This window comes from Sciurus carolinensis, chromosome 8 (genome assembly GCF_902686445.1).
Source record: "Sciurus carolinensis chromosome 8, mSciCar1.2, whole genome shotgun sequence".
NCBI lineage: Eukaryota > Metazoa > Chordata > Mammalia > Rodentia > Sciuridae > Sciurus > Sciurus carolinensis.
The window spans coordinates 147,756,435-147,779,134 of record NC_062220.1 but is presented as its reverse complement, the minus strand read 5'-3'; the positions used below and the strand labels follow the sequence as shown (position 1 = coordinate 147,779,134).

Sequence of the window (22,700 nt, the reverse complement as noted above, 5' to 3'; positions counted from 1 at the left end):
TCGGGCGGGTTGTCGTGCGAGGAAGTAGGCATCTCGCATTTATTTGGGGTTTGCTGGTTGCAGCATATTTCAATTAGTTCCTTGGTGCTGCGCATCTGACAGGCCAGACGTTTGTTGTGGTTGAACCATCTGGGAGGCGGGAGGCCCGCAGCCTTCCCCGCGGCAGGCGGTAACTACCAGTGGAAGGAAGCAGGTGTGGCGTGTTTGAGAACCCAACGCTGACTCGCCATTAGCGCCCAAGCCTCTAGAGTCGCTGGGGCCCCTGGACTGGCCTTCATTTGCCCCCCACGCCTGGCATGTTCCTGTACAGCCAAGCCAAGTCCTGAAGCGGCTTATTGAGTTGGTCCAGAGCTCGGTGTGTTCTGAGCAGCAAGGAAGGAGGCCATCAGTCTGTCCTGGGGGGCAGGGTGGCCTGTGCGTTTACCTGGGGCAGCCAGGGCCACGTTTCCCAGACTCTGACCGCTAACGTGCCGCCGAGCTTCCTCCTGCACGGGGACACGGGACGCTAGCTTGAAGTCAGCTCTCAGCTGGGTGACTCACCGAAGCATGGTGAGTCCGTGGTCATGGTCACCGGCCAAGCGGGTGGTCCCCTGGTGCCCGCGCGCCCCAGCTTTCACTCCTCGGCCCTTCCCGGCACACAAGGTTGCTTTCCTGAGGAATGTTCCGTCCAGCTTCCCTGCGCGGGCCTGGGAGAGGGAAGGAATCGGAATCCGACAGGAGAGCCAAAAGGAGCCTGGAAAACCAAGTGCAAGGGCTGTACCTTTCCATGAAAGCAGACTTTCCGTTTCCCTGAGGCCCCAGGATCCAAGGCTGGGCGTGGGGTGTTGGCAGCCGAGCAGGATCAACACTCAAGGACGCGCTGCTGAACCGGAGGCCGGCCCATGAAATCTGGGATGCTTGCTTCACTCGAGGGTGTCTTGGTGGCCTGGCAGCGGCAGGACTGGCGCCGGGAGGGTTCCGGCTGGTGGCACCCTGACCACACCCATGCAGGTCGGCCCTGGGCTGTGGACTTTTCCCACGGGGGAGACTTGCTCAGGCAGGCTGCCCTCCCCTCTCCTGGGAAGCCTCCAGGCCATGGGGCCTGGCCGAGCCCAGCTGCTGCACAGCTGCCAGGGCTGTAGCTGCCTGTCCTGGGGTCACCAGTGCCTGGAGCAGGGCTTGGTGCCGGTCCTGTGCCTGGTGGCCAGCGGGGAAGGTGCGGCTGGAGGAGCAGAGGCGCGGGCCCTGGAGTCGCACCGCACAGTGCAGAGCGCTACTGCCCACCCCACTGCGTGCGGCTCACAAATGCAGCTGCACCCATTTTATAGGTGAGGACGCCGAGGCCCAGAAAGGGCATGATCCGGCCCCGGCTGTTCTCTCCTTTGTGTTTCCCAGACGGGGACCTTGTGACTCGAGGGGTCATGATTTAGGCCCAGTCACACCAGCAGTTAGCCACTGGCCCAGACTTTAGGCCTAGGTGTTCCCATTGGTCACCCTTGTAACATGACCCATGCTGCAGGCTTCACTGTGTAAAACCCATCAGTATTTCCCGACCTGGTGTCCGAACTTCTCTGTTTTTGAGTTTGTAAGATTGTTTTTGTTTGTTTGTTTGTTTGTTTGTTTTCAGATGGGAAAGCAGAATCCCTCTTCTGTTTGTTCTATAGCTTTTTTGATTTTCAAAAAGAGGCCATAGGGTTCCGAGGATGGAGGGCAGACTCCGCAAGATAAGATCACATGCCCTGGGATCCCAGATACTTAGAATTTTGAGGCCAATTCTGATCCTGCCATGAAGTGCCCCGGCCAGCCGCAGGATGGGCCAGGCCCTGGGCGAGGTCCCGAGGTCCCGGGGGTGGGGGTATGTGTGGGAGTCAGTGTCTTTTTGCCCTGAAGGAAGAGCAGCTTTCAGAGTGGGTGATCCCAGCTGGTCAAGGGCTCCTCCCACCCGGCCTCGACGCTGGGGAGGGGAGTTTTTAGAGGACCACCGTTGTGTGGGCTGGGGCTTGTGCAGGAGGAGCCAGGGTCAGCGTGGTCTCCGTCCTCCTCCTCCACCTGGGAGGAGGGCAGCAGGGAGCCAGCAGGCGGAGAGGAGGAGCTGGACCTGGCCACGTCCTGTGGGTGCCCAGCTTCTTGGCAGCTCTGGGCTGAGGATCAGGAGATGACGTGGGGGCCAGTTGGGAGCCTTGGACTCGTCTCCTTCAGCAGGAGCCCAGGAGGCCTAGCTGTGTGCAGAGCCACTGACCCCCTCCCGGTGCAGACACCGCTTCGCAGGCCACCTGAGGTCACACCTGCCATGCTGTCCTGGGTCTGGCTCCAGGCGCCAGACAGGGGCCACAGCTTGTTCCCCTTGGTTTCCTCGGAGCGCCTGGCCTGGCTCTCAACTTGGAGAAGGGGCTGGATGAATCTCTGAAGGAAAGAAAACTTGGGGGAGGTGGCCAGAGGGAGCGGGGCGCCAAGTCCCACCTAGAGAAGCAGGGCCAGGGACCCCCAAAGTCAACCTGGGGTCTCAGCCAGCCACCTGCTCCCCTGTGGCAGATGGCCCGTTTTCTCCTGCTCGTACTACAGTCTTGACGGGGTGCTTGGAATAACCCAGAGGGGCAGGCTCTGGGTGTGTCAGGTCGTGGATGCAGAGAGAAGGTTCTAGCACAGGAAGGGGCAGGAAGGGGCAGGAGGGCTGGGAGCCCAGCAGGAGAGGAGGGGCCTCAGGGGCGGCTTTGGGTGTAGCCAGAGAGAGGGTGGAGGTGCGAGGTTTTTCTTCTCTTCTCTTCTCTCTCTTTCTCTCTCTCTCTCTCTTTCTTTTTGGTACAGGGATTGAAACCCAGGGTGCTTTACAGGGGGCCGTATCCCCAGTGCCCCCCTTTTTTGTTTTGAGACAGGGTCTGGATAAGTTGCCTGGGGACTTGCTAAGTTGCTGAGGCTGGCCTTGAACTTGTGGTCCTCCTGCCTCAGCCTCCCAGGCTGCTGGCATTACAGATGTGCTCCATAATGCCCAGCCTCTTTTTTATTGAGGTGAAACTCAACATCATGTAAATTAGCCGTTTTCAAGCGCACAGTTTGGTGGCATGCGAACTTGGCCTCTAACTCCAGAACCCCTCTACCACTCTGAAAAGGACCCCGACCCTTGGCAGTCACCCCCCGTTGTCCCCCTGCAGGGCCCCACTTGGTGTCCACACGCATACCTGTTCTGGAGTCACCTGTGGCCTTCGATGTTGCTTCCCAGCGTCTGGTTTTCAGGGTTCGGTGTGTTAGTGGTGTCACTGCTTCAGCCCTTGCGTGATAAAATGTGGGTGATGTAGATCCACCGTGTCCCCACACAGGTCACCAGCCGGGCACACCTGGACCCCCGCAGTCTCTCCGCCGTCCATCCCCAGAACACGCCCGTCTCCCCAGGCTGAAAGTCTGTCCCCATTAAACGACGGCGACCCGCTCCCTCCCTGGCTCCTGGTCCCGTTGTTCTACTTTGTGCCTCTGTGGATTCCACTCCGGAATCGTGACGGAATCTGGGGCTGGCTTCTTTCATTGGGCCCTGGTGTCTGCAGGGGTCCCCGGCACCGTGGCAAGCATCAGGCTGCCCTTCCTTCCTGGGTGCGGTTCACCGTGTGGTTGAACCTCAGTTTGAGTCTCTGTTCATCCCTCAGTGCGCATGTGGGGGTGTCTGGCTTTGGTTTACCCCTGGATCAGGAACAATAAGCCCAGAGCCCGAGTCCACCCATTCCCCAGGTGGGTGGCCTTTGATGACCACACCTTCTGAGCCTTGTTCTCTGTCTGCCCATCCAGGAGCGATGTCCCTCCTGGGATGCTGTGTGGCCCAGGCTCCTGGCTGGGCGAGTCTTCATCAGTGGTGGGTAGGAGGGTGGAGGGGCCGCCCGCCCCCCTGGGCCTCCACCTGCTGGAGGCTGCTCTCCTGGTGGAGGTTCTGGGGCGGGTCCTGGAGGGGGGCAGGCAGGTGTCCTGGCCCCTGGGGGCCTTCTGAGTGCTTGTTGACTCCCAGCAGGTAGCAGTAGGACAGACGGGTGACCGTGCCTCCTGAAGCACTGTGTCCTGGGCCCCCGGCTCTTGGTGCTCCCGGAATGAAATCCGGAGGACGACATCGGCAGCCCCAGGGTGGCTGTGCGCAGCAGAAAGCCAGCCTGGGACTCGCGAAGTGGCACTTGCCTTCATTAAGCTAATTAACTCTCCATGTGCATTAGCTCCGGGAGCGAGGGACTTAGGAAGCCCATCAGCAGCCGGTCAGCGGGCTGCGGCGGGCGGGCGGGAACCGCAGCGCACGTTTCTGCATCCGCCAATTAAGGGTGCTTAATTATTAACGCAGCGGGAGGCTGACAGGAGGGGCGCTCCCCGTGCTGTGCTCAGAGCGCAAGGCTGTGTGCGTCGGCCAGAGCGTGGGTCCTCTCACTCTAGGACCGGCCGTGTTCTCCTTGACGTGGACAGCTGTGCGGAGGCTGGATTCATCCAAGGTCACGGGACTCCAATGGAGGGGCAGACTCAGGGGGCTTAAAAAGGAGCGGTGAGGGGCCTCTTTCATTAGCCCTGGGTTTCATCTGTGTTTTTGTTCCTAGTGTTTTAAACACATTTAAAAAAATAAGGTAATATATGTTCATGGTAAATTGACAAAATGTAAAAATCTGCTAGCTTTACATTGCCTGTCCACTGATGAAGAAAGTCTCCATAGAGTGGAATATTATTCAGCCCCAAAGAGGAAGGAAGTGCCGTCTTATGGGAGGACGTGGGAGAAGCTTGAGTACATTATGCTAAATGAGAGGGGACAGCAACAGAAAACCCGTGCTGACCAAACCCCCTTGAGACGTAGAGTCCTCAGATCTAGAGGGACAGAGTAGAAAGGGGACTGCCAGGGCTGGGCGGGGCCTGCGGACTGTCCATCAGCAGGCGTGGGGATGCAGCCGGCGGGGCGGAGCTCTGGAGGTGGCCACCGCACTGCGCCGTGGCCCAGCGCTTGCCTAATGCAGGAGGCCCTGGGCTCCATCCCAGCATGGGAGAGAAATATGTTTAGAGGGCAGAGCCCTTTTTTCTTTCTTTTGAGACGGTCTTGTTAGTTGTCCCGCCCAGTTCTCAAACTCCTGATCGGAGAGATCCTCCCACCTCAGCCTCCCCACGATGGGACTATTGCGTGTGCCCCACGCCCAGCCGAGAGGATAGATTTTTGCACTTGAAGTGTTTTTTTTTTTTTAACATATATATGCGGTGCTGAGGTCGGAACCGGTGCCTGGCACTGCCAGGCAGGCTCCGCCCACTTGAAGTGTTCTTACTGTATAATTTTTCTTCGATCATTTGTTTGAAAATGATTTAAATAACTTCCTATCAAGTTTTTGTTTTGTTTTTTTATTTGTACTGGGGCTTGAGACCAGGGGCGCTTTACCACTGGGCCACATCCCCAGTCTTTATTTGTATTTATTTAATTTTATTTTGAGACAGGGTTTTGCTGAGTTGCTTGGAATCTTACTCAGATACCGAGGCTGGCTTAGAACTTGCAGTCCTCCTTCCCCAGCCTCCCACGTGGCTGGGATTACAGGCTATGCCATCACGCCCCCCCCCCCCCCAAAAAAAGTTTTTAGAAATCAAATAATTTAAAAACCTATAAAATGAAAATATATCATTTCTCAGTGAACCTTTTTTGTTTGTCTGTTTATGCCACCTGAATCTGTAGGTTTGCAGGCGTGTTCCTGCCGCTGGACAGGATGCTGCCCTCTTCCTGGGCGTCCAGGTCTGCTTGACCTCTGCCCTGCAGTGGCCTGGGCTGGGTGTGGCCGGGTTGGCTCAGACTGGAGCGCGGCCGGTGTGGGAGTGTCCGGCGGACCCACGCCTGGCTGTTCCAGGCTGCTTTCCTAGGAATGTCTGTTTCAGGACTGGTTCCCAGGCTAGCCCACCAGCAAGACACCGCGCATCACCCGGCTGCATCGTGGGCGCAGGATCCTTGCTGCTGGAGGCATCTCCTCCGCGAGGGGACACGCTGCAGGGGAGCACCCTTGGGTCAGCCCAGGGTGCAGATGGAAAGCCGCGGCCCAGGAGGCAAGGCCATGTCCTCAGGTCCCCACGCGCCTGGATTCCGCCCTCCGGGACCTGTGTGAGGTTGAACAGGTGTGGGGTTAACTACGAAGTGGCTTGTGGGTCCCCGTCCCAGGGTCCAGGCGCTGTGGAAAGTCCTGTTTTCTGGCTGGGACGACTCTCCCCGGACCCCTGGAGGAGCAGAGCGGCCCCCTGCGGCCTGGCGGGAAGGGCGTGTTTGGTGCGCAAGAACACCGGTGCCCAGCCTTCCGGGCTACCCCCGGGAACAGCTGACCGGGACCTTGGCTGTGCGCTTCTTTCCGCTCAGGGTCTCTGAGGTCCAGTCTCTGACGGATCCTGGGCTTCTCGGAGCCCCGCACAGCTGGAGCCGAATAGACGGCTTCGGCAGGTAGAGGGGCTATTTTTAGCCCCACAGCCCTGTCACTCGGTCCCTATGGAGATACCGGGCTGGCCGCCCACGAGGCTGCACGTCTCCTGCCAGGGAGGAAAGGGGTCCTGTTTGCTTCTGCAACTTCTCAGTTAAGGCCAAGTTGGCTCGTGTGCAGAGGCGGACAGACAGACAGAGGGACGGGGAGAGACAGACAGATGCTGCCGCTGCTGCTGAACGGTCCCCAGCTTGGCCCTGTGTTGGGCAGCGCCCACGGCTGGCTTGAGGTTTGGCCGGACTGGCTCAGGAGGCTGGGGGCCCAATTCGAGCGGTGCTGTGTGACCTTGGGCGGGCTGCTTGACCTCTCTCGGCCTTCCTGCTGGGCGAGTTGGGGTGGCAACGCCCGGCCTGCCGGCCTCTCTGGATCTGGTGACGTCATCGACGGGAGCAACTTTGCGTCCACCGTGAGAGGCGAGTGCTCGTGTGTGTGACTGTGTGGCTGTGAGGTGACGGTGCTGCAGGGGCCGCCGCAGGACACCCAGACCCCTCCGCGCCTCCCTTCCTGCTCTTCCTCTCGGAGGCAGAGGAGGAGGAGGTTGAAGGGGAAGATGTTCCAGTCCCTTTTGTACTTGGCATAGCTGATAGGACAAAGTAGAGAACAGCCCCCCGCCCAGCTACCGGCTCGTCCCTCAGAGCTCATGAGATGCCGAGATGGCGTCGGATTCACAGCCCCGCCCACCGTGGGAAGTGCCACTCAGTGCTGAGCTCCTTTCCCACGGTGGACGCAACAAAGGCTCAGAGAGGTTAAAATACGCACCCAGAGTCACACAGCCAGGGAGGAAGCACCAGAACTGAATTCTGTGGCGTCCATACCAGCGTTTGTTCTTTCCTCTGCTGTGCAGGATGGCAGGGACAAAGTGGACACACTGGCAGGCCCTGGAGCCATGCCGGGCTCCTGTGGGACCTGCCTCTTCCCCCTCTGAAACCTGAGACTCAACTGTCACCCGGCTTAAAAAATAAAATGGAACACTAGGTAGTGGGGATGCAGAGACACTGGAGCCTTGTGCTCCGCCAGTAGTGAGGTGAGCCGATGCTGCTGTGGAAAGTAGCGAGCCAGGTCTTTAAGTATTTAAATTCACAATCACTATGTGACCCGAAATTCCGCTCCTCGGTCAATGCCCAAGAAAAGTGAAAGCAGGAACTGAAGCAGACACTTGATAACCAGGGTTTATAGCAGCACTGTTAGCCAAGAGGAGAAAACAGCCCAAGCACCCAGCAGCGATGAGTGGTTCACAGGACGTGGTCGCTCCAGGTGGTGGAATATTAGTCAGCTATGAAAAGGAGCAGAGCACTGACCCCTGCCCCCACATGGGTGAGCCTGGGAAGCACAATGCCGAGTGAAAGAAGCCAGACACAGAAGGACAGAACGGTGGTTCTGCTTATCCGAGGCCCCCAGAAGAGGCACATCTGCAGAGACGGAAAGTAGACAGTGGTCACAGAGCTCAGTGCAGGGAGACGGAGCTGTTGTTTAGTGGGTAAAGAGCTTTGAAAATAGTCCCCTAAAAATGATTGAAATGGAGCCAGATGCAATGGTCACACCTTGTCATCCCAGCACCTCAGGAGGCTGAGGTGGGAGGATGGCAAGTTCTAGGTCAGCCTCAGCAACTTAGCAAGGCTCTGGGCAACTTAGCAAGACCCTGTCTCAAAATAAAAAGGGCCGGGGGTGTGACTCAGTGGGAAGGCACCCCGTTCAACCCTGCCACCCAGGCCGCCCCGAAACATAAATGATCAAAATGGTGAAGAGAGAGAAAGACCCCAAAGTGGCCTCACGCCTTCAGGGTCATCCACCAGAGCCTCCAGCGGCTCCCAGGCCAGAGGGGCCTGGCGCTGTGGTTGGGGGCGCTGTGCCGCCCCTGCGGCCGCCCGCAGCCTCCTGCTCAGCAGTGCCCCGGGCTCCTCTGGGGGTCCTGGCAGCTGCGCTGCGGCGGAGCGTCTGGAAGGCGCCTGGGGCGGGCACGTCCTTCACGGCCTCCCTGCTCCCAGGCAGTGCAGAGACGAATACCTTTTCCAGGGGCAGATGCCACCTGCCCACGGTCCCAGGGGCACCAGCTGCAGCCCGGGCAGCAGGCAGTGGGGGGCAGAGGACCCAGGTCCCAGGGGACAGCCTGGGTCTGGAGCCTGGTTGTGCCACCCGCCCGCTGGGGCCTCGAGCGCCACCTGTGGGAGCTCCTGCTTCCTCTCCTGCCCCTGCTGGACCTGGGTCTTCCAGGAGAGTGGACGTGGCTGCACCCTGCTGGGCTCCTCCCCGAGATGGACAGGGCGTGGGTCATCCCTGTCCCGCGGGGCGGGGCCTCCTCTCAGCCATCTGTGCCCTCAGGACCTCGTGCAGGCCCCTGCTCAAGCAGACCCATGGAGCCCAGGGCCACCCTCACCAAGTGCCACAAACCAGGTGGCCCCAAACAACCCAAATTGATTACCTGACCGTTGGGAGACCAGAAGCCCAAGTCGAGGGTGCTGGCAGGGTTGGTTCCGTGCAGAGGCCGTGGGGGAGCCTGCTCCACGCCCTTCTCCGCTGCTGGGGTGGCAGCATTCTCAGTGTGCCTTGACACGTGGACGCGCGGCTCCACCCTGCCTTGGCCATCACGCGCCTGGTGTCTCTTCTTCCTCTTCCACTTCTTCAATTGAACCCAGGGACACTTTACCACTGAGCCACATTTCCAGTTTTTTTTTTTTTTTTTTTTTTTTTTTTAATGTTGAGACAGCATCTCACTGAGTTGCTTAGGGCCTCACTAACTTGCTGAGGCTGGCCTGGAACTTGCGATCCTCCTGCCTCAGCCTCCCCAGTTACTGGGATTGCAGGTGTGAGCCACCACGCCTGGCTCTCTTCTCTCGTGAGGATACCCATCATATTGGACTTAGGACACATCCCGGCCCCTAGTGACCTCCCCTGAACTGATTACGCCTGTGGCAAACATGCGCTTCTGAGAAGGAAGCGGAGCTGGGGGCCCTTCGACCCAGAACGGCTCCGTGGTTGCCGTGTGAATGACGGTAAAAGGTCATTCTTGCGTGTCCACTCAGATGTGTGGACACAAAAGGGAGGTGTGTCTCTGGTGGCCTGTGGGGCGGCCCTGGTGTTGTCCCCTTTTCCCCCCCAGGCCTCTCCTGCCCTGGCCTCTGCATCCTGAGCCGGCCACCCTGGCTCCGCCGGGAAGCAGTGGGTTCTTGAGGTGGGCGCCTTGGGGCTCTTCTCCCCTCCTCTTCCCCTCCCCTTGGACCAGAGGGATCCGGATGGCCCGTGACCTGGGCAACAGCTCCCCTTCTAGCCTCCACTTCAGCCTGCGAGGGAAGGTAGCTGACCCGCAGCTCAGAGGGCGCCTTCCCGTCTGTGACCATTCTGCCGCCCAGCGTGGAGAGCACCGTGGGCAGGGCGCGCCCTGGGCGCCCCCACAGCCAGGCGCAAACCCGGAGGCCCGGATCCCTCCCCGACCCTGACACTGTGCCCCTTCTGCAGGAAGCACCCTGCGATGAGCCGGGTGCACACCTGGGGTCCCGCGTGCCCTGCGATTCGCTAGCGCGGCTACTGTTCCCCGGGCGCGGGTGCGCGTGGCCGCTCCTCTCCCGCTCCTGCCCGGGCGGCCCGTGCCGCTGGGTCACGGGTCTCCAGACCACAGGTGGATGGCTGAACGTTGGGATTTCTACTACAAGGAAAAGGAGGGGGAAAATAACCTGAGGTGCTCGGAGCCGGTGCCAGAGAAGATTCCATGAAGTTCCTCCATATCTCAGAAGGACAGCGGGGGTGTGGTGTGGCCTCTGTGGTCAGCCCCGACCTCGTCCCTGGCGGGCACTCCGGGAGGGTCTCCGGAGTCTGTCTGAGGAACGCAGACTGCCCCGGGCGGCCCCTCGAGACAGGGCTGCACGCCCCCTGCGCCCCGAGGGCGCTGCCCTGGGAGCCCTGCTCTGAGCCCCGGGAGGCGGACCGTCATCGTCATCGTCACGTCCCACGGGGTCTCGCCCTGTGGTCCAGCCTGGCCTCGGACTCCCCGGCCCAGGCAATGCCCCTGCTCGGCCTCCGGGAGCGGGGACGGGAGGCGAGCCCCCCGCGCCTGGCTCTGGTTGATTCCTCCGTGTTCCAGTTCAGGACCAGGCCCTGGCGGAGGAGGCGGCCCTGGTGGAGGAAGGGCTGCCGAGATCACGTTCTGGGTGGACGCAGCGGCTGCCGTGGGTTTTCAAAGGAGACGCACTGGAGAGCAGGTCGAAGGACCACAGGGAGACGCGTAGCAGCCAGCGGCGATGGCGGAGAGGCCGGGTGACCCGGGGAAGCCCGTGTGCTTGGGCGTCAGCGGCCACCGGCCCCGTTTTCTGGTTAAATGAGCAACACCCTGGCCGTTGGCACCACTGCTGCATCCCTGGTCCTCGTGGGACCCAGCGTCCCAGAAGATGGGGGACAGCAGTGTGCACGGTGTGACGTGGAGTGCCCAGGTCTCCCAGCAGGGTTATTCTGGGGAGTCCCCCAGAATGTTCCGGAACACGTCTGCATCACGGAGGCACACGGTCCCTGATGGCCACCCTGAAGGACGATTGCAGGCCCAGCAGAGATGAGCCACCGTCCCCGGGTTCTTCGAGAGGGGCTCCCACAGTGTCCCCTAGCTTCCCGGCCCTGCCCTGGCACCCCCAAAGCCATGTGGAGGGCGAGCGAGGGGCGGTGTTTGCAGGAGACCCCGGGAGAAGAGCCTGGCGGTGGGAGCTGGTCATCACCTCCTGCTGGAAAGCCAGCTGCCCTGGGCCACTGCGGGAGGGCGCCTGTCCCGGCCTCGCCAGGCCCGTCTCTCAAAGGCGTTGCTTTCCATCCGTGGAGGAGGCTGGAGGGAACCGGCCTCGTCCTCGGTGGCGGGAGGTGGAGGAGCTCAGGATGGGCCGCGGGCAAGGGTTGCCCAGCGTCGGGGAGCCAGCCGCTTCCTCCTGACGGCGCCCCTCGCCAGTGAGTCTCCCCTCTCCCCCGCGTGGTTTTGCGCTTTTCCTCTCCCGCTGCGTTTCAACCACAGATGTTTGTACGGCCGCCCAGGGGCCAGTGTGGACCTCCAGCCGCTGGTGTCTGAGGGCTTCGAGAAGCTTTTCCCTGAGGCGCCACGGCCTTGGCCGCTGTTCAGCCCGTTCTGAATGGCCCAGGTGGCTGTCACCCGCCTGGCAGGCTGGACTGTGCAGGAGTCGGGGTGCCCAGGGCAAGGGCTCCCCAAGCTGGGCGCGCAGAGGTCCCCGAGAGCCCCTGAAGGCAGTCAGCTTGCTGGGGAGCCCGGCCCCTTTCCAGTTCAGCTTTCTGATGCTTCCAGACCCCAGAAGACAGTTCACGGATTCAGTCCCTAACGTGGTTCCAAAAACATATTTTAAAGTTGTTTGGACCACTCATTATTTTCTTAGCATTCGGTTATTTCCAAAGAAACCCGAGACGTTGGCGTTTTAAAACGTGACATAGATGTTAAAAGGAAACAGTCTTTAAAGCCTGTTCAGCCAGCCCTTCAGCGTCCATGCAGTCACACGGGTGGTGGCGGGCACCACCTCGGACACCCCCAAGTCCGCTTTTGGCAGCTGGACGCCAACTGGCCCGGTAGCTCTGCCCTCTGCCCTTGCTGGCGGCTTCTGGGACGCACTCACAGTCTTCCGCTCACTCCGTCTTTCGTTTGTTAGAAAAGAAATGGCAGAGCCTTCAAAAGGCCAGTCGCGTGGCCCGGCGCCGGGTACTGGCAAGGCGCTCCAGGTGGACCAAAGGTGCAGGTTACAGGAGGGGATAAGGTGCGCAGTCGGGGCCTGAGCACCCTCGTCACGTGGTCTGGGTGAGTCGCGCCCTGGCCTGGCACCCCAGGGAAGGGGCCCCGCAGGCTTCCTGCTGCTTCACCTTCAGAGGCCCGACTTTGCTCCCCAGAGACGGCAACGGTTGCTGGGTTTGTGTGTGTTCCTTCTGGGGGATTCTGGGCATATGTGAACGTATATCACTTAAAAAAAACCAGCACAAACAGCTGCTTGCGGCTGTGCGTCTGCACGTGGATCCCAGAGACGGCTCCTGTTGGTTCAGTGGGGTTGCCTGGTTCTGCCGCAGCTTCCTTTTCTTTCCCCTTTTTTAAATTTCTGGCATTGGGGATTGAACCCAGGGGTGCTTTACACTGAGCCACATCCCCAGCCCCTTTATTTTTTATTTTGAGGCAGGGTCTCACTGAGTTGCTGAGGCTAGCCTCAAACTTGCGATCCTCCTGCCTCAGCCTCCCAGGTCCCTGGGATCACAGGTGTGCACCGCCGTGCCCAGCTGGAGTTGCCTGGTTCTTCTAACGATGGGGATAGGCCTAGCGTCCTGTGGATGGGTGTCCCCCGTTTGATGGGCCAGTTCCCCGTTGGTGGAGTCTTGGAGCTAGAGAGAGGAGGCGGCAGGCATGCTGTGGGTGCTTCTGGAGCAGGTGGACTCTCATGCAGATGCGGCCTTGCAGTGGTGGAATGTAGTTCTGGTTCCCAAGGTGGAGGTGCCGGGTCAGCGGGTGAGTTCCTTTTTGCTGGTGACAGTGACAGCTAACTCGCCCTCTGCGAGGTGGTGCCAGCCTGTGGTCCCGGTTAGTGTGAGTGCCAGCGGCTTTTGACCTCAGAACCCCAGGCGAGCAAGAGCTTTTGAGTGAAATGCGAATCTGGAGACGAGTCCTGGGTGAGCAGTTCCTCCCTGGCCAGGGCGGCTGTGGGGTGCCCGTGTGGGCAGGATGGGGGTGGCCATGGAGTTTGGATGCTCACCTTCAGACTGTGGTCAGGCGGTCCTTCCAGGTGGGAGGCGCCAGTAGGCAGAAGCCGCCTTGCCCCACCTCTGTCCCCTTGTCCATCACAGCTGCTTTCTGGATGCCGCAGGGCTGACCTGGTCAGAGGTCCCGGGAGCCACGTGTAGGGGGACCCAGAAGTGTCCAGGAGGAAGCTCCGCAGAACGTCACAGACTGGAATGACAGTCGTTTTCCCAGCTGGACGTTCACGCTGCCAAGCTGCCGCGCACAGAGGTGCCGGGCTGGCAGGGCAGGGGCAGCGGGCCTAGCGCTGGGCAGGAGCCCTCTGGATGGTGGTGGTGTTGGCGTGGCACCCAGCCTGGCCGGGGCAGGTCTCCTGAACCCCGCATGGCCGCAGTCACTGGGGTCTCACTTCAGCAGGACCCATGAGGAGGCAGGGGTGAAGGGCGTGACTGCAGCTTTGGGGACAGTGGCGTCAGTTCACCTGGAACTGCTGAGAGCCGGGCTGGCCTGGAGCTGCCGGCCTGCTCCCTGGGGTCTGGGGCCAGAGGCGGAGGGAGCATGGGTGGGGCCGGCCATGGCTCTGTGGCCTGAGACCCTGTGGTGCGGCCGGGGAGGCCCCGGGTCCACTGTGTCCACTCCGGGTCCACTGTGTCCACTCCGGGTCCACTGTGTCCACTCTGGGGCCACTGTGTCCACTCTGGGGCCACTGTGTCCACTCTGGGGCGTCACTCTCCTGTTTTAACGAGTGCGTCCCCAGCGGCTGCGGGATGTTTTGGAGCCAGCACGGCTGAAGCACCCGTGACCTGATGTGGCCTCGTTGGGATTTTCCTCTTCCCGGGGCTCAGGTATCTGCAGGAAGAGCTGGTGCGTGGCCCTCTGGAAGCTGGCGCTCGGGTTCTGACTGGGAAGAAGGGCCTTTGCGGAGACGTGGTCTGGCCCCTGTGGGCACCCGCCCCTGTGGGCACCCGCCCCAGTGAGGGCCTGTGTTTTGTGAGTGAAAGCTGTCAGTCGCCTCGGCGGGGATTCTCAGGCTGTGAACTCTGCCTCCCGCCCCGGCTGGCCCAGGGCTCTGGCTTCAGTCGCCCTCCTCTGTCCATAGGTTTGGGGCCTCGCTCCACTAGTCCAGGGACGGCCAGCGACCCACGGTGGGGTCTGAGCCCCTGACCTGGGCCAGGGCGTCGGCACTCAGGAAGCTGCCTGGGGCCCGTGGTCATCTGACAGCCGAGGCTCCAGGAGGCAGATGCAGGCCGTCCCTAAGGCTCCTCCTGTCCTTTCTTCCCCGGTCCTGAACACTGAGGTTGGGCCGTTCTAAATCCGAGCAGGAGCCAGGAAGAGACCCTGCGGGCTCCTGTGTGACAGAAGCCAGGCCAGACCTGCTCCGTGGGCCCGGCCGCCCTGCAGGGATGGGGACGCACCGCGCTCCACTCTCCATGGCCATCCGAGGGACACAGCCTCCTCAGTGGGTGGCCAGCATCTGCTGCTCATTAAGAAAAGTGCTACTTCAGAACAGGCTCCAAAGGGGACTTTTCCCTTTACCCAAGGGAAGAGGGTAACAGTAAAACGACCCACCCTACACTCTGCGCTTAAAAAGAGAAAGAGAAGAAAAAGGGTCTAACCTCCGCCCAGAGGAACGACGGAAGCCCGGGGACTCGGCGGAGGCCGGGGCGCCGGAAGCTCTCACCTGGGCGGCGTGAAGGCCACCGTGCTGCCCCCACCGTGCCCGAGTCCTGCTGGAGCGCGACGAAGCACGCAGAGACCGCCTGGGGACAGAGTCCCCGAGGGCTCCCAGCAGCCCGAGGTCACTGGTCACTGGTCCTCCGCCTGGATGGACCGTCCTGCCAGCTGCCCCGTGGCTCAGGCGTGGGGGCAGAGAGCTCTGCTCTCCACGGGCTCACTGGTGGAGGGTGGCGGGGACCCGGCGCTGGGTCCCGCAGCCCGTGCCCACCAGGGTTGAGTGCTCCTGGAAGGGCCATGTGTTTGCCAACACGCCGCATCCAGTAGCCAGATGGTCCAAACAACCCGTGGCGGCGCGGTGTGTAAATATTTCCCGTCATTATCGGTGCTGCGCGCTCACATTAACGAGCATAAAGAGCTCACCCACCAAGGAGCTCTCCAGCCAGAGCAGGCCAGGCCCCAGCGGGCAGCTTGTGAAGCATGGTGGTCTCGTGGTCTCCTGGCTGGGCCCCGCTGTGGACTGTTCACCTCGCAAGACCCACCCCGCTTCCCTGTGGGGGAGAGTGGGCCGACCCAGCTTATTTCCCTCTTTGCTTTGCCTTGTAGGAAGCTTGCAGCTGGGATTTTTTTTTTTTTTTTTTTTTTTTACTCATTTGCTTCTAGATCTTCCTCAGGTGGGCGCCTTAGCATAAATTTTTCTCCCTCTCTTTCGGTTTCTCTGTTCATCTCCAGTTCGAGGTGGGGGCAAGGAGTACGCCTGCATCGTAAGGTTTCCGGGAGCAGGTGGACTTGAACAGCTCTGCTTAGCGTGGGATTGCTGCGTGCAGAACCGTGCGGATCTGACCACCCTGGAGCGTCAGTACCCTGGCGGTTCCAAGACGGGGCCTGGCGTACCTCTGCCGTTCCTTTCACGACTCTGCTGTGCAGTACTGACTCGGCGAATGGATCAGTTAGGCAACTAGTGCTCTTCACTCCTGCAATTGCTGAGCTGGATGCTGGGCGGGTGGTCACGGTGGCCTCAGGCGGTGAATCAGTGACCTGGACTCCTCCTATTGTGGTTGCACTGTCCCTGGGGCTCCCCTGGAGTCCCCCACTGGATCTGTCCGTCAGCAGGTGCGGACAGGGGGGAGAGGGAGGGCAGGAGGGTGCACGTGGAGGACAGTGTGGGCCAGGGACCTGGGCCTGGAAGTGGTGTCCTCTGATCCCAGGGCCTCTCTTAGCTCCTGGGGACTAAAAATGCGACTTAGGAAGAGGCAGTTGGACCAGGCCAGACGGAGTGGAACGGATGAACAGTTCATGAAGGACACGGGAGAGGGCTCCCAAGGGCCATCGCGAGGGTCCCAGCCAGTGCACCTGCCTTGTGGACTGGATGCACGCCCTGGATTTGGCTCAGGGCTTGGGCTACGTGTCCATATTCCCTTCTGTCAGAACCACAGGCCTTTCAGAGACCACCCAGCCCCCTCCTCATCTGCAGGAGGGGAGACCAAGGCCTGGCCAGGCCAGCTGGAACCCTGCTCCCAACCCCACACCAGGGACCTCCCATGGCACACAGGGAGTCCCGTCCACGTCTGCCCAGCGTGCAGATTCCTGCCCGGTCAGGGTGATGGGGAGTCTGGCCATGACACCGTGGCCTGGGCTGACGGGCGGACGGCCGAGTCCTCGTAGGGGTCCGTGGAGAGGTTCTGGCCTCGGCGGCTGTTGAACTTCAGCACCAACCTCCTTCCAGCAGCCACCCTGGGACGCGGGGAGTGGGAAGTCAGTCTCTCCTCTCAGTGACTCAGGTGTGAGCGCGAAAGGTCCCCCGGTCCACGGCCCTGCAGAGGCTGTGGGCGCATCCCCACCGCTGCACAGCCAGGCTCCTGGCCTTGCAGGGCTTGGTGGGATCGAGCCTCTCTGTTCACGGTGTCAGCCGGGACCGCTGGACTTGGGCTGGCCAGGCATTTCCAAGGGGCCCCGTCCCGTGGCTGGTGAGGCGGTGCCCGCGCGTGGCTGCAGCTGCCGGGCTGTGGGCTGGGCTCCTCAGGGTTCTGTGGCCTCCAGGCAGGTGGCTTCTGAGGTGGCCACTGTTCCCCCAGAACAGAGACGCGGAAGTGTCCAGCGCCCACCACTTTCCACCTTTTCCCCTTAATTTCTTTTACTGTGATGAAAATATACGTGGCAGGAAACAGACCACTTCGCCGCTTTTAAACGTACAGCCAAGTGGCATCCAAGCGCATCCACACCACCAGGCAGCCGCCACCACCATCCACGGGACTTCCTCGCACAGAACACTGAAACCCGTGCCCATGGGCACTGCTGCCCTGCGGACATCTGCACTGCTGTGGGGTCGGAACTCCCTTCCCCCGAAGGTCAGCATGCGAGGTTAGGGGACCAGGCTCTGCCGGCCACGCACGGGCACCCGGGCGGTCCTGCCCTTGCGCGGCCCTGCGCGTGGCGGGAGACACCTGTGGGTGTGCCGCTCTCAGCTCTCAGCCAGGGCACCCAGGGGCTTGGGTACCAAGCTGGCACGGTGTCATTCCGGCCCACTCAGGTTGGTGGTCAGGCTGGATTCAGGGGGCGTGGCCACTGGAGGCCTGAAGGATCGCCACCCACCCGCTCATGCAGACCTGACCGAGGCCTGGCTCTGCCATGGAGGCCTCAGGAACTTTCCGGAATGCGCAGGGTCCCTCGGAGCAGCCCGAGCCCCGGCCCCAGCTGTTGCCTCCCGAGCAGACCGCAGCCTGCGCCTCCGTTACATAACCTGTTATTCTGCGCTGCACCAGGCCCTGGTTACTTGTCAAAAGTTGCTAAAAGCCAGCTGTATCAGCTCCAGGCAACTGGGGTGCTGCCTCTCCTCATAGTATTAGTCACTCTGTACTTGGCTAAATTTAACTTTTTATCATCCAAATGATATTTTTGTGGGCTCGGGATTTTACATAATGCTACCAACTGCTGCAGGCTAAGAATTTCTCCTTCTTGTTATGCGTGTGCACGCTTGTGCACTTGCCGTCTCCCCTGTGAACTCCCGCACGCTGGAGCAAGCACTGCCCGGCTCCCGCCCCTGCCCTGCTGCCCCAGGTCAGGCTTCAGCTTCCAGGCTCTGCCACCCGCCTGCTGGAGAGAAGGGCCCTTCCCGCCTCACCCTCTGAACCTCTGCACCGCCTGCACTGCAGGGCCTCAGCCCCGGCCTCGGGGGACCCTGTGCCTCCAGCGGTCTGGGCTTGGGAAAGAGCAGCATGCTGGTCAGCAGTAGAGGGAAGAAGCTGCGGGGTCAGCAGGGAGAAGGGCAGCCGGCCTCCCCACGGGGTCTGGGGCAGGCCCTTCCCTTGGCCCGGGGGCGGGCAGTGCGGGCGGAGGCCCTGAGCTGTTCGTGATGAGAGGGCGGGTGGAGACCGGCTCCCAGGGGGGCCTGCGGGGCAGCCGTGCTGGCCCTGCGCCCCCTGCACGCTGGACCTCGCCTGGAGGTCTCACGGGCCTGGAGGTGCCTACTTCCTGGTGAGGAAGCAGGATCAGCTCAGGCGGAGGAGGAGCAGGACAGGACAGCGGCAGCCACCCTCGAGGCTCGCGTGGGCCGGGCAGGGTACCCGGCAGTCACTTTCACTGGCTCCTGGACTCTTGAATCCTGTGGGGTAGGTGCAGGGTCCCCTGCCCCTCAGACGAGGAAACTGAGTCCGAGAGGCTCAGTGCTGCTCGGTCCTCGGAGCCAGGCTGTGGCAGACCAGGGGTGCCCTGTCCACCTGCAGGCGTCCTTGCCACCTCGGCTTGGTCACCTCTCCGGGCCGTGTGGTTTCCCAGGGCACAGTGCTAACCAGGGTGGACACAGGATGCCAGTGGTGCCCCGTGCCCTTCCCTGGCATGGTGAGGCTGACTCTGGCCTGATGTGGCTCCCAGGCACTGTTTGTTTTACAATGGAGGGTGTGTACGCAGGATTAGGTGGAACTGGAATTTGCCTCTGGGCCTAGGACAAGAGGGCCACTCACTCTTCAGTTTTGAGAGTTTTCACAATGCACATGGATTTCTTGATCTAAATTAAGCAACATTTTTTTTTTTTAAATTAGGAACTCCCAGGTATATACTCAAAAGAGTGGAGACCATATGTCCACAGAAAACCTTGTTCACAAAGGTTCTCATCAGCTTTATTCCCAACAGCCAAAGGTAGAAAGAACCCAGCGTCCCACAGCAGGTGGGTGGAGAAACAATGTGGCCTGTGCACACAGTGGAATATTACTTGGACGTTAAAAAGAGTGAGTTACTACTGTGTGTCACAGGCCAGAACTGAGAGCATAAGGCTAAGTGGAAGAAGCCAGACACAAAAGGCACCTGTGGGTTCATAATGCCAAAGAGATACAGAATATGGACTGAGGTGTCCAGAAGAGGCAGATCCCTAGAGACAGAAAGCAGATTGGTGGTTGCCAGGGGCTAGAGAGGGGAGGATGAGAAGTGGCCGATCATGGGCACAGGGTTTCTCTTAGGGGTGATGAAATATTTCAGATGTGAATGGGGCTGGTGGTCCCACAACCTTGGAAATCAACCAATAACCACTGAATTGTTCGCTTTGAAAGGGCAAAGGGCAAATCTTAGGGTGTGTGAGTGATATCTCAGTTTTACAAACACAGGAGCCCAGGGCCCCGGTCTGTGGTCTGCACCTACCACAGGCATGGCCCCGCCTCAGGCTCCATGTCCACCAGGGATGGGGACAGCAGCCTTCACTCCATGTCACCACCCACTCGCTTGGAACTTGCGCTCCCAGCCAGGGCCAGCTGGAGACACGCGGAGGCTGGGCAGGCTCCGCAGCTTGGCGCCCCGTCAAGCCGGTATTCTTTAAGTGTTTGTTTGACATTTATTTAGTGGGGATGAGGAGAGACTGATAGGCTATTAATAGAAATCGTACAGAGAGACATTCACTCACTAGTTCCCTTGCACCGCCTGAAACAGCACCAGGGAGCTGAAAAATGTTTAGGAAAGCAATTCCGACTTCTGTGGGTCTCCTCTGGAGGCCGTTTCTGTTGTTTTTCTCTTTGCGACTCTCCACGTCCTTCGGAGGCACAGTGAAGGTGCAGGTGTGAAGCTCAAAGCGGTGGAGGGCTTTCTTTTAGTTCCTGGCTCAGCAAGGGGGTGGGGTGGGGTTTGCAGACCCCTGCCCGGGACCTTGGCCACACCTGCCCCCGCTCTCCTGCGGCGCCGTTGTGGTTTTCCGTTTCCCCTCAGGGTGTGGACTTGATGTGGGGGTCGCCGGAGGGGAGGTCCCGGTCCACAGGTAGCGGGTTGCATGTCGCTGCAGTGGTTTTGGGGCCGGCAGCTGCTGCTGCTGGCTCAGCCAGATCTGCCTTCGCTTATGGAACTTTAAAAATACTTTGGGTCGGAAGCACATTCCCCTGGGCCCTTTGCCTTTTTTCTCCTCGCCCCTGCGGACCTGCATCCGCTGGGCGTGAGTCACCCTGACCTTCTCCGCCAAGGGGCGGCCGAGGCGTGGAGGGGGCTCGCCCTTGGCCGGGGTGTCACATGCAGAGCCCTCAGCCTGCGAGGTCATGCTGGGAGTGTGACAGTGACCCTGGGCAGCCGGGCGGAGGGATCTGAAGAGGCACCAGAGCAGGGGGCGGGACACCCTTTGCAGGGCCACTCTGGGAACCGGGGGCTTTGTTGTGCAGGGTCCACGCGGACGCGTGGCCCAGGAGGTGAGGGCAGGGGCGGGCGGGCGGCCGAGGAGCCTGGGTCCTCTGGGTCCCTGAAGTCGTTTGCAGCACTGGCTGCGGCTTCCCTGGCGCGTGGGCAGCGGAGGTGGGTGTGAAGCCGGTTCCCGCACCGCCCACTGCGCGCACGCTGCACGCGGCTCCGCCGCCCATTCCCTCTGCTCGCTGCTCCGGCTCCGCGTCTGTGCTGCTCGCTGGCAGTTGATCACTTTGTCATTCCGAGCCTCCATTCAATTCCACTTGGGTTTGCGTGCACCTGCGAGACCTGCGCTCCCCTTAGGGGCACAGATGGCTGTCTGAGGAGCCCGGTGCCTGGCCGCAGCCCGTAAGGCAGGGCTGCCGAGGACTTGCAAGGACCTAAGTTCCTGGACCCATCCCAGAGCCCACAGCCTGCAGGGGAGCTGCCTTCCTGCCATGGTCTTCGGGGGCCTCCCAGGCTGCTGCCTGCTCCCTGCACATAGGTACAGGGGTTCCAATACGTCTTGCAGGGTTCCTGGGTCCCCCAGGCTGGAGCCGCAGGCTGGGCGGTAGCTTTGGTGGCATCTGGGAGTTCCTGGAGGTCCCTTTCTCTGGCACTGTGTGCTCATCTTGGCCTTGGTGCTGGCAGAGCCGGTGTCCCATCCCACACTGTCCAGCTGGAGGTCTGCATCTTCTAACCGAGCACTCTGGGGCCGGGGGTCCCTTGCTGACCTCCTGCTTTGTCCGGTTTTCCAGTTCCCCCACCCCCACCCCCACCCCCAGTCCGGAGCCGGAGAGCTGCAGTGGCCACCGTAGGAAGGCAGCTGTATGTATGGCCGTGGGGTCCAGCTCCTGGCACTTTCCTCAGCACTGGGGGCAATGGTGGGATACATCCATCACCAGTTCCAAGTCAGGAGCTTGCTCCTTGGAAGATCCTGGACTCTGTCGCTTTGTAAAATGGAGACCCCCTCAGTCAGACGTCCCCTGTTCTACCCTCTTGTTCCATGGGGCCCCGGGCTGCACGCCATTGCTCGGGGTGAGACTGGCTTTGCCGACCTCCCTGCGGATCAGCACGGGTGATCAGAAGCCCAGCGTCTCACCGCCCTCCCGTTGGGCTTCTCCCTGCAGGATGCTGGCACCTGTGTCCCGGTCCCCGATACTCTTCTGCGGACCTACTGATCCTTCCCTCCTCCAGTGGCAGGGACATCAACGGAGCCACTCATACCTGCAGGTAAGGCCCATGCGCCTGCACAGGGACCAGCCTCCTGGCCTTTGAGGGTCGGGTGTACAGAGCTCGTCGCCGTTGCCTTCCTTCCTTGAAATCCTGACCGTCTGACCCACGCGGGGTAGGTTGTGTTCAGTGATTATGCTTCTTGCAAATATTAGCTTTTCTTCCCCAAATAGGAAGGATCCACATCCTGTGTCTGGTACTTCTAGATTCCAGATTTGATGGCACCCTGGGTGGCTCTTTGCCACTCCTGCCCTGTGCTATGCACACCAGGACCCTGGCAGTTTAAGAGGATGGCTCCTTCCAGAAGGGAGCCCGGGCTGCAGCCTGGCCTGTCGTCCACAGGCTGCGGTCAGTGGTCCAGAAGCCAGCACGGGAGTTTTCACAGGCACTGTCCCTCTGGGCACTCATTCCCACCGAGGGAAGCCGCGGCCTTGGGACTAGAGACGGAACTCGGAGGCCTGTGCCCTGCGCCTCTGCCCCGCCGCCCCCGCAGCTGGTCTATTCCATTTCCTGTGCCCCTCCCTGCCCTTCGTTCCTGCCAAGCCCTTTGGTGGGTAGAACAGGAGAAGTGGTTTCTTTTTGTCTCCAGGACTCCCCTGCACCCTGCCCCGGGGTACTCGTCGGCCAGAGGGAGCCTTGGGGTCCCAGCGGCTGGGTCTTCCATCCAGGGAAGCTCAGGAAGTGGGGAGGGGAGGGCAGCTTCTGTCCCTAGCCTCTGCTGCGTGGGGCTGGACCATGGCCTTTAAACACACCATCAATGCTAGCCTGTAGCAACCCTGCCCAGTGGCCACTGGGGTCCTGTGTCACAGAGATGGCAGGTGTCGGGCTCATGGTCACGCTGGGATTGGGATCGGACCCCAGGTCTGAACTCCAAAGCATGTGGCCTGAATTTCCAAGTTCAGCCCCTGACGCAGGGGGTCCTTGGTTCAGGTCCAGGCCCAGCCCTGGCCTGCAGTCTGGCTCCTGCCCTCCTGCGCCTCCCTTCCTTGCTGGGGAAGCCGGCAGGGCGCCCAGGGCCCCCGGGCTGCCTCTGGTGGGGCCAGCGAGCTGCC

At 61.0% G+C, this 22,700-nt stretch overlaps 1 protein-coding gene across 12 annotated transcripts in view; it reads left to right on the top strand.

Moving 5' to 3' along the window:
* The window catches only part of Pitpnm2 (phosphatidylinositol transfer protein membrane associated 2), a 122,010-nt gene that overhangs the window by 6,217 nt on the left and 93,093 nt on the right, over positions 1-22,700 (top strand). For 4 of the 12 annotated variants that reach the window (XM_047560258.1, XM_047560256.1, XM_047560243.1 and 1 more), the window contains exons 1-2: positions 19,688-19,829; positions 21,546-21,648. The exons of 2 other annotated variants lie outside the window; for them this stretch is intronic. The gene's annotated coding sequence lies outside the window, so the exon portion shown is untranslated. Of the gene's footprint in view, positions 1-19,682; positions 19,830-20,580; positions 20,921-21,545; positions 21,649-22,700 lie in introns of those variants that run through there. 6 more of the 12 variants (XM_047560255.1, XM_047560254.1, XM_047560245.1 and 3 more) reach the window with 4 other exon arrangements.